Raw genomic sequence first — 14,936 nt, forward strand, 5'->3', positions numbered from 1 at the left:
TAATAATAATGCTTGTCTTCGAGTCAGAAGATTAGTGAGGAATGCAGTATTTACCGTGGCTGCGCAGCCCCAGCTGTGACCTACATATTTTGCCACCTCTAGGGCAAGCATAACCATTGTCCGCAGGTGGTCGATTGAGATTTTCTTTTCGCCGTCTGCGTTTGTCCTTGGCAGAAGATTTTCTTCTGGTCTCTGCCTATAAATATTATAAATATAGATCTGTGTTTTATAGTCAAAGCTTGGGCTACGTAGCCACGGGAATTACTGCATTCCTCATTAATCTTCGGACTCGAAGACTAGCCTTTATTCTTTACTGGCAATTTATCTTTTAGAAATCTAGTGACTAAAAAAAGTCTTTGTCTTTCTCTTTCCTGTATTATTACGTATAGGCAAACTCCTTCTTCCCTAGTGCTATTAGAGCATGGAATGGGTTGCCTGAGCTAGCCAGGAAAACCAGTGACTTGGCAGAATTTAAGTCATTGGTTAATATGCATGACTAAATGCATGACGCGTAGGACGTAATCATCTTCTTTTTTGAAGTAACGTCTGTATTATATAAGATAACATAAGAATGGATAAGATAAGATAGGCTATATAGCTGCCTGGTCGCGTGGTATATCTCTGAACTTTTATTTGGCGGCCATGACAGTTCCAGGTTCGGATCCTGTCTGCTGCCCTCCCTGCCTGCAGGAGGTTTAGGCTGGTTGTAATTTTCTTCTGTGAAGGAACATCCGAAACTTGTCGATTATTTGCGCATAAAGTCATCGAGATTGTATTCAAGATTTGATTACTGAAGTAATTTCCCTTAATTCGCTAAGCTGTAAATAAGAGCACAGCTGCAGCGGGACAAGGTATAGCTGGTAGGTTTGCTGTGCTGGTCATATATCATCCTTGTTATCTCTAGGTATTGAAACGGATGATCCGAAAACATATCTCAAATATTTTAATATTTTTTTTTCCGGATGTTCTTTCAGAAGCAAAGATTATTACCCAGTATTACTCATTAGCTCAAACCTCAGTATGATGGCGAGGGATGGAGGCAGGCAGTTTCGAACCCAGGACCAATGAGATGGTAGTCGATAGCGCATACCTCAAGACCATGCAGTTTTGATCAAATGGGAATATTGCAACGCTATATCAATAGAAAACAATTTAACTGTGTAAGGCAAACTGGAAATCATTGACGCGACCCCAGGAATAACAACAAAATGTTGTCTTGTTTGAGTTCTTTCTTCTTTTGTTCAACAAATAATTTGAACTTTAAGTCTCTCCCTGAGAGGATTCAAAAAGTTCACGTACGTTTAGCTGGGGAGCTGCAGGTAACGCCTCTGTGTGTTAACCAATTATCCACATTTTGTGTTTGTGATGTTTACTCTTCTTTCTGAAACTCAACAGGTTCCAGGAGAAGTGGGGGCAATGGCTGATATACAAAATAATTGGAGTCTTAAAGAGGAGACAATCCATTTATCTTACAAAGCCCCCCCCCCCCACGAAAAAACAACAACACACACACAGAGAATTTACATAAAAAATCCTTAATAGTTTCGAACTCTTTCCGCCTCATTATCTGCGCAGTTTCTGTGAGCGGGTTGATTTATGTCCACGAGAAAGATTGCGGGTACGCTGTGGCCTGATAGAAAGGTTAGGGAAAGAGGTGGGGGAGTAAGTCACGTAACCCCCAGACCGCAGGTACAGCCAATGTTTTATGAGGTGAAGTCTCCTTGCAAGGCATTGTCTCAGTACGACATTCAAATGTCATTTTTAGTGTTGCTTCGTGCCCCAGCAGAAGAGAGGTAAACCCGGACAGCACTTTGTTTGAGAAGGCAAGATGGCCGCCTTTATTTATTTGATTCTGGAACGTTGGAGAAATGTACATGTAAAGTAGGTCCTGATTAAAGTAGCTCCTGATTAAAGTAGGTCCTGATAAAAGTAGATCCTGATTAAAGTAGGTCCTGATTAAAGTAGGTCCTGATTAAAGTAGGTCCTGATTAAAGTAGGTCCTGATTAAAGCAGGTCCTGATTAAAGTAGGTCTTGATTAAAGTAGGTTCTGATTAAAGCAGGTCCTGATTAAAGTAGGTCCTTATTAAAGTAGGTCCTGATTAAAGTAGGCCCTGATTAAAATTGGCCCTGATTAAAGTTGGTCCTGATTAAAGTTGGTCCTGATTAAAGTAGGTCCTGATAAAAGTAGGCTCTGATTAAAGTAGGCCCTGATTAAAGTAGGTCCTGATTAAAGTTGGTCCTGATTAAAGTAGGTCCTGATTAAAGTAGGTCCTGATAAAAGTAGATCCTGATTAAAGTAGGTCCTGATTAAAGTAGGTCCTGATTAAAGTATGTACTGATTAAAGTAGGTTCTGATTAAAGCAGGTCCTGATTTAAGTAGGTCCTGATTAAAGTAGGTCCTGATTAAAGTAGCTCCTGATTAAAGTAGGTCCTGATTAAAGTAGGTCCTGATTAAAGTTGGTCCTGATTAAAGTAGGTTCTGATTAAAACAGGTCCTGATTAAAGTAGGTCCTGATTAAAGTAGGTCCTGATAAACGTAGTTCCTGATTAAAATAGGTCTGATTAAAGTAGCTCCTGATTAAAGTAGCTTCTGTTTAAAGTAGGTCCTGATTAAAGTAGGTCCTGATTAAAGTAGGTCCTGAAGGTCCAGATTAAAGTAGGTCCTGATTAAAGTAGGTCTTGATTAAAGTAGGTCCTGATTAAAGTAAGTCTTGATTAAAGTAGGTCCTGATTAACTATGTCTAGTTTAATTGTTGGGGACAAAAACATAGATATAATCGGTTTAAAGAGATTGGGAGAAAAGTTTATAAAAAGGTTATATTCGTGAATTTATATAAGTGTCTCTATTGGTGGTCCAAAATAATCCTACTGATAGATCCAATGCTAGGGTGTAACTTGTTGAAACCTGTAAGATCTTGTTTTCTCAATCAGCCTATTCAACAAAGATTTCAACGTACCACAAATGTCAACTGTTTGACATGTCAAGGTGTCATTTGAAAAGGTCATTCTGAACTTTGTGGTCTACATTCTGTTCTGTCCATTGCGCGTGCCGTTAGGAAATCTTGTGCCTGGAACTTAAGTGTCTGTCTTGAAAGAAAGTGTCTTTTATGTTTTCTGTAGGATGAGCTAACGTACCAAGACTTTGAGCAAAAGTGTCTTTACTTTCAGCTAATGTGTCTTTACTTTAAGCTAATGTGTCTTTACTTTAAGCTAATGTGTCTTTAGTATAAGGTAATGTGTCTTTACTTTCAGCTAATGTGTCTTTACTTTCAGCTAATGTGTCTTTACTTTCAGCTAATGTGTCTTTACAATAAGCTAATGTGTCTTTACTATAAGCTAATGTGTCTTTACTATAAACTAATGTGTCTTTACTATCAGCTAATGTGTCTTTACTATAAGCTAATGTGTCTTTACTTTCAGCTAATGTGTCTTTACTATAAGCTAATGTGTCTTTACTATAAGCTAATGTGTCTTTACTATAAGCTAATGTGTCTTTACTATAAGCTAATGTGTCTTTACTTTCAGCTAATGTGTCTTTACTTTCAGCTAATGTGTCTTTACTTTCAGCTAATGTGTCTTTACTTTCAGCTAATGTGTCTTTACTTTCAGCTAATGTGTCTTTACTTTCAGCTAATGTGTTTTTACGTTCAGCTAATGTGTCTTTACTTTCAGCTAATGTGTCTTTACTTTTACTTATGTGTTTTTTAAAAGTAAAGCATCCCCGTAAGGATGAAAAGGTAATCTATGGCCTACGGAGGGCATTCATGTGGCCAGTACAATGACCAAGCGCCTTAACTTTCCCCATCTAATTAGAGATGCATGATCTGTCGACCGTCTTTCTCCTTTCCTCTCTGTCTTTTGCTTCAGATAGAACCTCTTTCAATGACAGGCCCGTCCAATCTTTTATGTTGTCTTAGCATCGCTTTCTCTGTCTGCCTCTTCTTCTTTTTTTTCCTGGTACTGTTCCCTGAATGAAGGTCTTTGCAAGTCCCGAAGACCTTTTAATATGGCCAAACATTTTTAGCTTGCGTATTTTTTTACGATACTTAGCAGGTCATCGTGAAGTCCAATTGCTGCAGTAACCCTGTCTCTAAACTCTTGACTTGTGATACGGTCTTTAAATAAACTACCTGGGATCCTTCTGAAGCACCTCAGTTCAATTGCTAGGTAATAAAGGGGAACAAATATGCAAATACGTTTACATATTTTAGTTTCAATTATCTTTACTCAAGTTAAGAAATACATTGGTTACTCTCTGTATAGCCACTTTTCTAAATCATTAAATTTAAAACCCCGGTGTCTATACCCCCTCCCCCCAATATAACACCACCTTTTGTGTCTGCCCATCTGACCTGCCCCCCTTTCCTCTCCTTCTTGCAATGTTGTGTGCGAGCTGGAAATCCTGGCCAAGTGTCAAAAACTTCTGGCCAACGCGTAGCGGACGATCACCATGGTTGCAGACGTCTGCGCAAGCCAATTTTGACCCATTCAAAAGTCCGCCACCAGGTATCATGCGATATTGCAAGCCGAGAGGGTGCAGGTACCCGTTAGTCCAATGTTACGACAGGTCAAAAACAATTGAAAAGAAGACGAATCCTCAAAGGTAGTTTGGAAAGCACAGATGAAGAGAGAAACCAAGAAGACAGAAACATAGAGGAAAAGAGAAACAAAGAAGAAGAGAGAAACAAAGATGAAGAGAGAAACAAAGATAAAGAGAGAAGCAAAGATGAAGACAACTTACTGATTAGCAGCGTGACAAGTAAGTCCATGATCCAAATGACTGCATCTTCATGGGGTAAGTACGTTATAAGCTTTTATTTTGCATGGTTACAATTCCCTAAAGCTAAAGGCTTATACAATGGGACTTTGATCAACACCTCTAAATATCTAACTCGACTTCTAGTCTTTAACTTCTAATCTTCTCTAGCTTTATCTTTTTCTTTTCTTTCCTTATCTTTCTGTCCTACTATTTCTTTCTTACTGCATTTCTCTTTTCTTTCTATCTCTTTCTGTTTCTTTCTTTCTCTCTCAATGTTTCTCGAAGTCGTTCATCCCACTAGTTTCATGCTCGCATTGAACTCCATATATACACAATAGTTTTAAACTCCATATTTACACAATGGTTTTAAGCTCCATATTTACACAATGGTTTTAAGCTCCATATTTGCACAATGGTTTTAAGCTCCATATTTACACAATAGTTTTAAACTCCATATTTACATAATAGTTTTAAACTCCATATTTACACAATAGTTTTAAACCCCATACTTACACAATATCTTTAAGCTCCAAATGTCTTTAGGCTCCTATCTTTAAGCTCCATATTTACGCAATATATTTAAGCTCTATATTCACGCAATGTCTTTAAGCTCTTATCTTTACCCAATGCCTTTAAGCTCCTATCTTTACACAATATCTTTAAGCTCCATATTTATGCAATGTCCTTAACGTCTCTGTTTACGCAATGTCTTTAAACTCCCTGTTTGCGCAATCTGTCCTTAAGGCTCCCTATTTATGCAATTTGTCTTTAGGCCCTATATTTACGCAATGTCTTTAACCTTCATCATTAGATTATGTTAAAATATTTTTTTTTTGCAATCTCATTTGTCCCACAGTTTAAAATTTTTTTAACAATTCTACTATATGTACTATATGTGTTGGAGGTGTAAGGATCAACGATTTAGTGTGATGTAAGTCGTAAGATAACAAGTTTCCAATGAAGTGTTACACACATCTCTAAATATCGTTCCAGGCTTGTAAATTTTGTCTTGTGCAATCAAAGAGAAACCAGTTTCTTTAAGTCAGACTTTTGGTACCTTGTCGACATAAATGGAATTCTGAATCATTACAGTCATTGGCCTATTTAGGATATATATACAATCGGCATTAACAATTCTCCCGCCTGCTACAGACTTAAAATGAATACATTTTAGGGTTCTGAATATTTTTACCGTACTAAGCTTCTATATCTTTTTTTTTTTTAAAGGAAACCTCAGCATTTGTGCTATTTCATTTTAGTTTTGTCATTATAGGAATCCTTGGGCCTAAGACCTCGTTTCTTTGCTTTTTTTTTTTTTTTGCTTTCCATGCCTCTTTTTTTGGGCCCTCCTGCCTCTTTTTGGGCCCTCCTGCCTCTTTTTTGGGCCCTCCTGCCTCTTTTGTGGGCTTTTCAATTTTTTTTTTTTATTATAAGTTCTCACATTCCACAAATATTAAATTATAAAGAATTCAAATTAAAATTTGAATACTCCATACTTAATTAGTAAATAAAATAGTGAATCTACATACATAGTAGATAGAAAGTTCAAGATAAATGAAAACAAACAAAACTTGATCTGTCTTGTGAAGATTAGTCTCTGAAGTTGGTTGTCTGCTGAATAACTTTGAATCCACGTGTTGAGTATCTGATGTAATTAATAGTTTAAGTATTCCTTCCTAGTTAATATTTCTCATTTTTTTTAGATAAGAAAAACAATATTTTTTTTTAACTTTGAGGTAATATAATTAATACCTTAATAATATTCCTAGTTGAAAAAGCAAGGTTCTGTTTAAAGACCAATAACTTAAGTACATAACATAAGAAAGATACATTTCCAATCATTTAATAACAATATTTTTCCCTGTGAAATCCTGAGGTAACGGATTGTAATCCTTTACCTTCAAGGTTTACTATGCTTATATATCTATTTATGATATAGTATGCAATGTGTACAGTATCGGATTTAGTGTGAAATCATCGCATTCAAAATTTGATTTCAAATTAATAAAAAAGGTTTTATAAATATGCATAAATATGCAAAAATGTTTATTTGCCTTCAAGGTTTACTATGCTTATATATCTATTTATGATATAGTATGCAGCGCGCATAGTGTCGAGTTAAGTGTGAAATCATCGCGTTCAAAATTTGATTTCAAATTAATAAAAAAAGGTTTTATAAATATGCATAAATATGCAAAAATGTTTATTAATAACTCACGCGTCTCTTGTTTCTTATTCCTACAAGGTGCAAATTAAGCATGAAGTCATTTTTCGCTCAGTATGTCAGTACGTCTTACAATCTTTTCACTTTCTCTTTCTATTTTACATCTATCTCTCTCCTGACGTACATACCATGGAAATGTCCTTACCAATCTACGTAGAACAATCAAATGTTTTTAACGTTTGAATTATCTATTAAAGTAAGTTGGCAAAAGATATAACACCCGTCAGTGTTTTAGAATTTTTGACCACATTATTAGAAGCTGTTCAAAACTTTTATATTTTCTCATTAATTGTATTAATAGGGTGGGCTAAACAGTCTCCTAGTTTTTGTCCTCTGGTGCAGTATGGACATTGTCATGTCCGAGCTTTTTTTCCATTTGGAATTGAGAAAATATTAATAAAATTGGTGTTGTTCATTTTGCATAAAATTATGGCTAAAACTATACGTCTATAAGATCAAAACAAAGCCAAAGTCTTTAAGAATAAATATTTATTATATAATATATGGCTAGCGCTCATTTCTTCCTGTTTACTGTAGGACTAAATGTGTCATCAATACAACTACTATGTGTTCGATGCAACTTCGATGTTTCGAATACAATTTCATTATTCTACAGCCAACGTGGATGTTTAAAATGCAACTTCTTCGATGTGCTAGATGCAACTTCGATGTGCTAAATGCAACTTCGATGTGCTAGATGCAACTTCGATGTGCTAGATGCAACTTCGATGTGCTAGATGCTACTTCGATGTGCTAAATGCAACTTCGATGTGCTAAATGCAACTTCGATGTGCTAAATGCAACTTCGATGTGCTATATGCAACTTCGATGTACTAGATGCAACTTCGATGTGCTAGATGCAACTTCGATGTGCTAAATGCAACTTCGATGTGCTAAATGCAACTTCGATGTGCTAGATGCAACTTCGATGTGCTAAATGCAACTTCGATGTGCTAAATGCAACTTCGATGTGCTAGATGCAACTTCGATGTGCTAAATGCAAATTTGATGTGCTTAAATGCAATTTTGATATGTTAAACACAATTTCCCATGTTCAATGTACTATATACAAGTTCCTAAATACAACATTAATGTGCTAAATAAAACAGTAAGCATTCTATATCTGTTGTAAGCCCTGTGTATTAAATATACATTTCAGCATTTATTACAACCCCGATGAACTAAACACCAACCTATGCACTGAATACAAAACCCGATGTAATAATTACATCCTATATACACGAAGGATGAACTGAAACTATTACATGGACAAAACGGACAGCATACTAAGGAACTAATACGTATTTGGTTACATTTCCTTATGTTACAATGGGATAATGGGAAAACGGTATAGTTTTCAAAACTATACCTTTGCATGGATACAAGTATAATGTCAGGCTGGTGGCTATAAAACATCCTTGTGAAACTGAGCAATACTGACGGCGATACGCTTTTTTGGTTTACAAATAAACTCTAAATGATATTGTTGTAAATCTAAGGCAGGCAACTCAACGAAGTTCTACAGTAAATAAATAAGTGTGTTTAGTTACCAGGACAAACACATATCAGCCTTCTGAATTCCAAGAGTCTTGCTACTAATTATGGCAGTCATTTCACCAGCAACCTGAATACGGACCAAAGACAGCCTTCCCCGCTTTACCCCAGATCCCCACTATGGTCTTCGGGAAGCACAAAAGACGGCTCTTTAGTTTTCAACAATTCAGACTCTCCACAATCACGTGATACCCTGTTTTTTCCTCTGTCCTGGCGTCTTCCTGTTCTTCTTCAATAGTCCGCTCGTACCCACCACAAGCATTGGTGCAAGGCAAGGTTACAACAATATTAATAGGAATAATGTGTCACTGAATGTTTGGGTATTGATAAAAGAGCTTTGAGCATCCCATAATCTTGGAGTCTGTACCATTATATGCTAAGCAAATATATTTAATCTTCCAGGCCCTTTATCTTGCATTGCCAAATTGTTAACATTACATTAGCTTTAACCTTGTTAAAAGCCCCATACAGGCTTTAAGCCCGTATGGTAGCTTAACCATTAGATGTGCTATACAGTTATTAACCCACTGGAATAACTGAAATCATTACATTCTTTGAAAGGGAAGCTAATAAGGAAATGATCCATGTAACTACTAAAGCAGTGATGCCTAACCTAATTCAATCTGCGGGCCATTTTAATTTCCAAAACTAGTGTCGCGGGCCACATGATGGAAAAAATACAAAAACTTAATGAAATTGACCTGAAACTATTTTATTTCAAACCCGAGGATCTAGTACTTACATTGAATTATTGGGATATTTGAATTTTCTCTTTACAATTCAAAAAATGCAGTAAGTTCTGTTTATAGTTTGTTATTCTTGTTTTATTAAAAACAGCCTCAGACTTTCTTTATAAAAACAAACTTGTTGGCTAGCAATGGTATCATGTTCTACAAAAAGTAAAGATCCGTTCACTTTTCCTAGTAGATTCTATAGTCCTATTTAATGAACGCGGTGGCTGAGCGGTACAGCGCTTGGCTTCCGAACCGGGGACAGGGGTTCCAATCCTGGTGAAGACAGGGATTTTTAATTTCGGGATCTTCGGACGCCTTCTGCGTCCACTCAGCTCTAATGGGTACCTGACATAAGTTAGGGAAAAGTAAAGGCGGTTGGTCGTTGTGCTGGCCAAATGACACCCTTGTTAAGCGTAGGCCACAGAAACAGATGACCTTTACATCATCTGCCCTATAGACCACAAGGTCTGAAAGGGGGACTTTTACTTTTATTTCATGAACGCACAAATGTTAAATGCATTGGTAATAATCCATTAGAAAAAAAGTGAGGACCCTAACGGAAGGAGGATTTTCTACATTTTATGCCGACGTTTAAGCGGGCCGGATGGAAGCACGTCGCGGGCCGGATCTGGCCCGCGGGCTGTATTTTGGGCATCACTGTACTAAAGCATTACTGTTTCCTTATATTATATGGCATTGTCATCAGATACTTAACGGATTCATCTTAAAACTGTAGTGTTGTAGTGTTCTCTTTGTCTTTACAGTTATATGCAGAGATAATACATCAAGTCTCTCAAATACTTTATTCTTGTTCTGTCAAAGCGCTAACATTGCAACATCTTTAACCTTGTTTAAAACATCAAACTGGGTTTAAGTCTGTCTGATAAAGTTTAAATCAGGGGTTCTCAACCTGTGGGTCGCGACCCCCCTTGCGGGTCGATTGACGATTTGCCGGGGGTCGCCTAAGACCATAGAAAATATGGATTGTTTTTGTCAATTCTTCTATTGCTGTGTGTGTGTGTGAGTGTCGGTGGGGGGTCGCAGCAGATTGGGGGATAGTAAAAAGGGGTCGCCGAGCTTAAAAGTTTGAGAACCGCTGGTTTAAATGCTTAAGGAGCTATGTCTTACTGTTTTTAAACCATTGTCTGTCTTTACTAATAGGGCAGTGCTTATTTCAAGTTTTTTTATGCTTAAAAACATATATAAATTCGTACATCAGTTGTCGCCTTATAAACACCAATGATATTATTTCATTTTTTTTAAAAACAACCTTGTTATGTACTAAATACATCCTATATAAATTAAGGGATGAACTGAAATCGTCACACTTACAGATCGGACAGCAATGTCACAGCATAATAAGGAAATAAAACGTGTAGCTACTAAATTGGTTACATTTCCTTATGTCTCAACGGGATCGTGTAAATTCAGTCATATTTTGATTTTTCTTTACTCTGACAACTAACATATACACTGGCGTAGTCTTTACTCTGACAACTAACATATACACTGGCGTAGTCTTTACTCTGACAACTAACATATACACTGGCGTAGTCTTTACTCTGACAACTAGCATATACACTGGCGTAGTCTTTACTCTGACAACTAACATACACACTGGCGTAGTAAGACAAGAGTTTCAAATATTCCGCGTATAAATACCAAATATTCAGTGGTAGTTTGACAATAACGTTGAGTAAGTTATCGTTTTTTTTTCTCCTTTAAATATGGTCTTTCTTCTTTTTAAGTATCTTCTATACGCTTTGCAATTGAAGTTCACAAATCAAATCTATAAATTCTTTCAGAAATCAGATACTAATTGCTGTTGGAATTGAAGTATTTATTGGGGCTATTTGCTAAAGGCTCTATACTTACGCAACATGTCTTTAGGCTCTATGCTTACCCAATCCGTCTTTAGGCCCTATATTTACGCCATCTGTCTTTAAGGTCCATATTTACGCAATCTGTCTTTAACCTTCAACATTAGATTATTTTAATTGCAATCTCTTTCGCCCCACAGTTTTATAAAAAATTCTAAAAATTATACTATATGTACTATATGTGATGGAGGTGTAAGGATCAAATATTTAGTTTGATGTAAGATAAAAGGTCCCCAAAGAAGTGTTACATCTTCAAATATCGTTCCAGACTGGGACAAATGTGTCTTATGCATGAAGAAGATAAACCACTTTCTTTGATTCAGAATATCGGAACATTGTCGACGAATCATTACAGTAATATTTAGGATATAATTCTGTCTCGCATTTTACAAACTTAAAAATGAATTTTTTATATATATATTTTTTTTCGTCTTTTTCTATCATAAAATGTTCTTTTAGGGTACTAAAAATGTTCAGCGTACTATGCTTATATATCTAGTTATGATATATTTTTACTGTGTATAGCCCTCCACATTTGTTCTTGAAATCATCGCATTTGAACTTTGATTTCAAATAAAATAAAAAAGGTTTTATAAATTTGCATATATGATTATTAATAACACACGCGTCTCTTGTTTCTTATTCCTACGAGTTGCAAACTTAGAATGAAGTCATCAATAGGAAAAACTTAAAAAAACAACTTGATCTTTCTCTCAGAATGTCTGTACTTCTTACAATCTTTTTCTATTTCTCTTTCTATTTTACATCTAGCTCTTTATATCTCTCCTGCCGTACATACTATGGAAATGTCTTTGGCAATCTAAGATAAACATTCCTTTTTTTTTTTAAAGTTTTAATTTTCTGTTAGAGTAAATTCACAAAAGATAGAACAAACTTTTGGAAATGTTTAAAACGTTGAGTGTAATATCTAAAACAAGAAAAGACTTAAAAGTGAAAAGCTCTTGGCTACATCACAAAGTTAGATGATTGCTTTCAAGGCATGGGAGGAGCGGTGGCTGAGTGGAAAACCATTCGACTTTTGAGCTGGAGGTCATTGGTTCGAATCCTGGTGAAAATTGGGATTTTTCGGGATCTTAAGGGCACCTTTGAGTTCAGCCAGCTTAAAATGCTGGACGAACTTAAATTAAGACAATATGGAACGATGATCAATTTTTTACAATGTTAAAGTACCAAAAGCCTTCACATTCCGCTGGCGTACATGATAGCGTAAATTAAATCTTTTCATTTTGCATATTAATATTCCTAAAACCAATTACAACTTAAACTTCTTAACTCTTTCTCTCCTAACTGACGATACCAACGTTGATCCCACTAGAATGTGGTAAATAATTACGGAGAGAAAGAGTTTAAAAACCTAAAAAACAAACTATGAGTCTTCAATAACAAGATATCTACAATCTATGACGCATGTCTAGCGCCCATTCCGTCATTCTATGAAACTTAATAGGGCTCGATACAAGATATATTACAACTTCGATGTATTAAGTACACCTTCAAATTAGTAAATTTAACGTTCGTTTGCTAAATACAGTTTCGCTGTGCTAAATGCAGCTTTGATGCGGCAAATACAAATACAACTAAAATGTGCCAAATCCAAATTCGATAAGCTAAATATAACATTAATGAGCTAAATTAAAAAAAGATCTATAAAACTAAGTTAGGCTTTGTTTAAAAAATATAAAACCCTATGTACTGAGCACCAATTTATGCACTAAATGTAACCCCGATTTACTAAATACACCCATATCTATATATGAATGGATGAGCGGGACGTGTTACAATGTCGAAAGGGACAGCTTAATAACGAATTAATACGTGTACCTACTAAACATCCTAAGTGAGTACTTAATTGTAAGATGTTATTATTTTTATTATTTTGAATGTGAAGGTCTAACAAAATTTTAAATTTTAATTGTTATTAAAATAAATCCTTTTTTTTAGTTGGGGGGGGGGGGAGGTCGAAAGGTACTCGGCGTTACTAAAATTCTTGAAGGGGTACGCATAGGTCAAACGTTTGGGAAGCCCTGGTCTTGTAGCTTAACCATTAGATCTGTTCTACAGTTCTTCGCCTATTGTCTGTCGTTAACAGTGGATTAGAGCCCATTACAATCTTTAATGCTTATAAACTTTTCTAAATTCTTTCATTGTTTGTCTCTACTTAATGAAAAGACTATAGAATAAAACAATTAGTGTTATTATTCAGTCTTTGAAATAACACTCTGACGTTTTCATTTTGATTTTTATAATCTGGGTCATCCCATAATTTTAAAGTCTTGACCCTTATATGCAAAGCGAATCTGACAAGTACTTGATTCTCGCACTGCCAAAGCGATAACATTACAATAGCTTTCAACCTTGTTTAAAACCTCATAATGGCTTTGAGGTCGTCTTTTAGTGTATGGTAGCTTAACCATTAGACGTGATATACAGTTATTAACGCGTTGAGTGAATTGAGGTTGTTACTAAATTAAATGGATTACTTAATTACGAAATGATCTATGTCCCTACTAAAGCTGTACTATTCCCTAATATGACATTGTAATCATATATTATCATGAGCTTAACGGTTTAGTTTTGAAACTGTAGCGTTGAAGCCCTTTCTGTATCTTCACCATTATATTTAAAGCAAATATATTAAATCTCTTACCTGCCTATATTACGCACTGCCAACGCGCTTACATTGTTATAGCTTTAACTTTTTTGTAATCTCATACTAGCTTTAAGCCCGTCTTCCATCGTCTAGTAGTCTAACCATTAGATGCGTTATACATTTCATAACCCATGCTCTGTCGTGACAATGGGTTCGTGATTATTATTTTTTTTGTATGATTATAAACATTCATAAGTTCTTTCATTGGTTGTTTCTTTTTTTTTCTGAAAAGATTATAAACACCAGAGTTACTATTCTGGCTATTTGCGGTCTATTTCAAGTACTTTTACTATTAGCAATAACAATGTTTTAACGATTAAACGGTTCTTAAGGGTGGAAGGGTTTAAACGCTGGGAAAATTTTAAGCATGAAAGGAAGGTTTTGTTGAATGATAGAATTTAACGATGGATCAGTTTGAATAATTTGAAGGTTTGAGTGAAGATTAGAAGTTTTTAATAATTATCAAGATGTTTTATTATTGCTGTACGGCTTTAGTGATTATGAAAATATTTTAACATTGATGCAAGAATTTGATGATTATTGGTGAGTTTCAAAATTAGGTTGATTTTAATAATTAGGCTACTAGTATCAAATATTGACAAAATTATTTACCATGCGTCGTCCACGTTGTTACATTTGTGAAATACATTATATTTTAAATTTTGAGGTTTAGAAAAGGTTTCATTAAAATGATTAAATAAATAAAGGATAAAAATTGGAAGGATAATTCTTTCCCCATTACTATACCTATTATTATATGTATACTTTTCAGGAGCTACTACAAAGTTATCGGACTTCTATTTTCTTCTGTATTTTAATCTCTTCCTCTCCTGTTCTATACCTCTGCTCGAGTTTCTTTGGGGCATCACGTGAATAAATACATGACGTCTATCTCAATCCTTTGTTTTGTTTCTCTTGATAGAGGGTCGGCGGCGTCTAGGTGCCACAAGTTGTATACAGTAGGCAGATGGTAGCTCTACTGGGTGGGTATAATCTGTGCACCTCAGTCTAAGATTATGAGGCTAGAGTCGCCTTAGCAACCAGACAATTAAACTAATCTAACTAATTTAGACTATTAAAAATAAATAAACGAACTTAATTTTCGTGACAAAG

Source organism: Biomphalaria glabrata, chromosome 14, assembly GCF_947242115.1.
Source record: "Biomphalaria glabrata chromosome 14, xgBioGlab47.1, whole genome shotgun sequence".
NCBI classification, from domain to species: domain Eukaryota; kingdom Metazoa; phylum Mollusca; class Gastropoda; family Planorbidae; genus Biomphalaria; species Biomphalaria glabrata.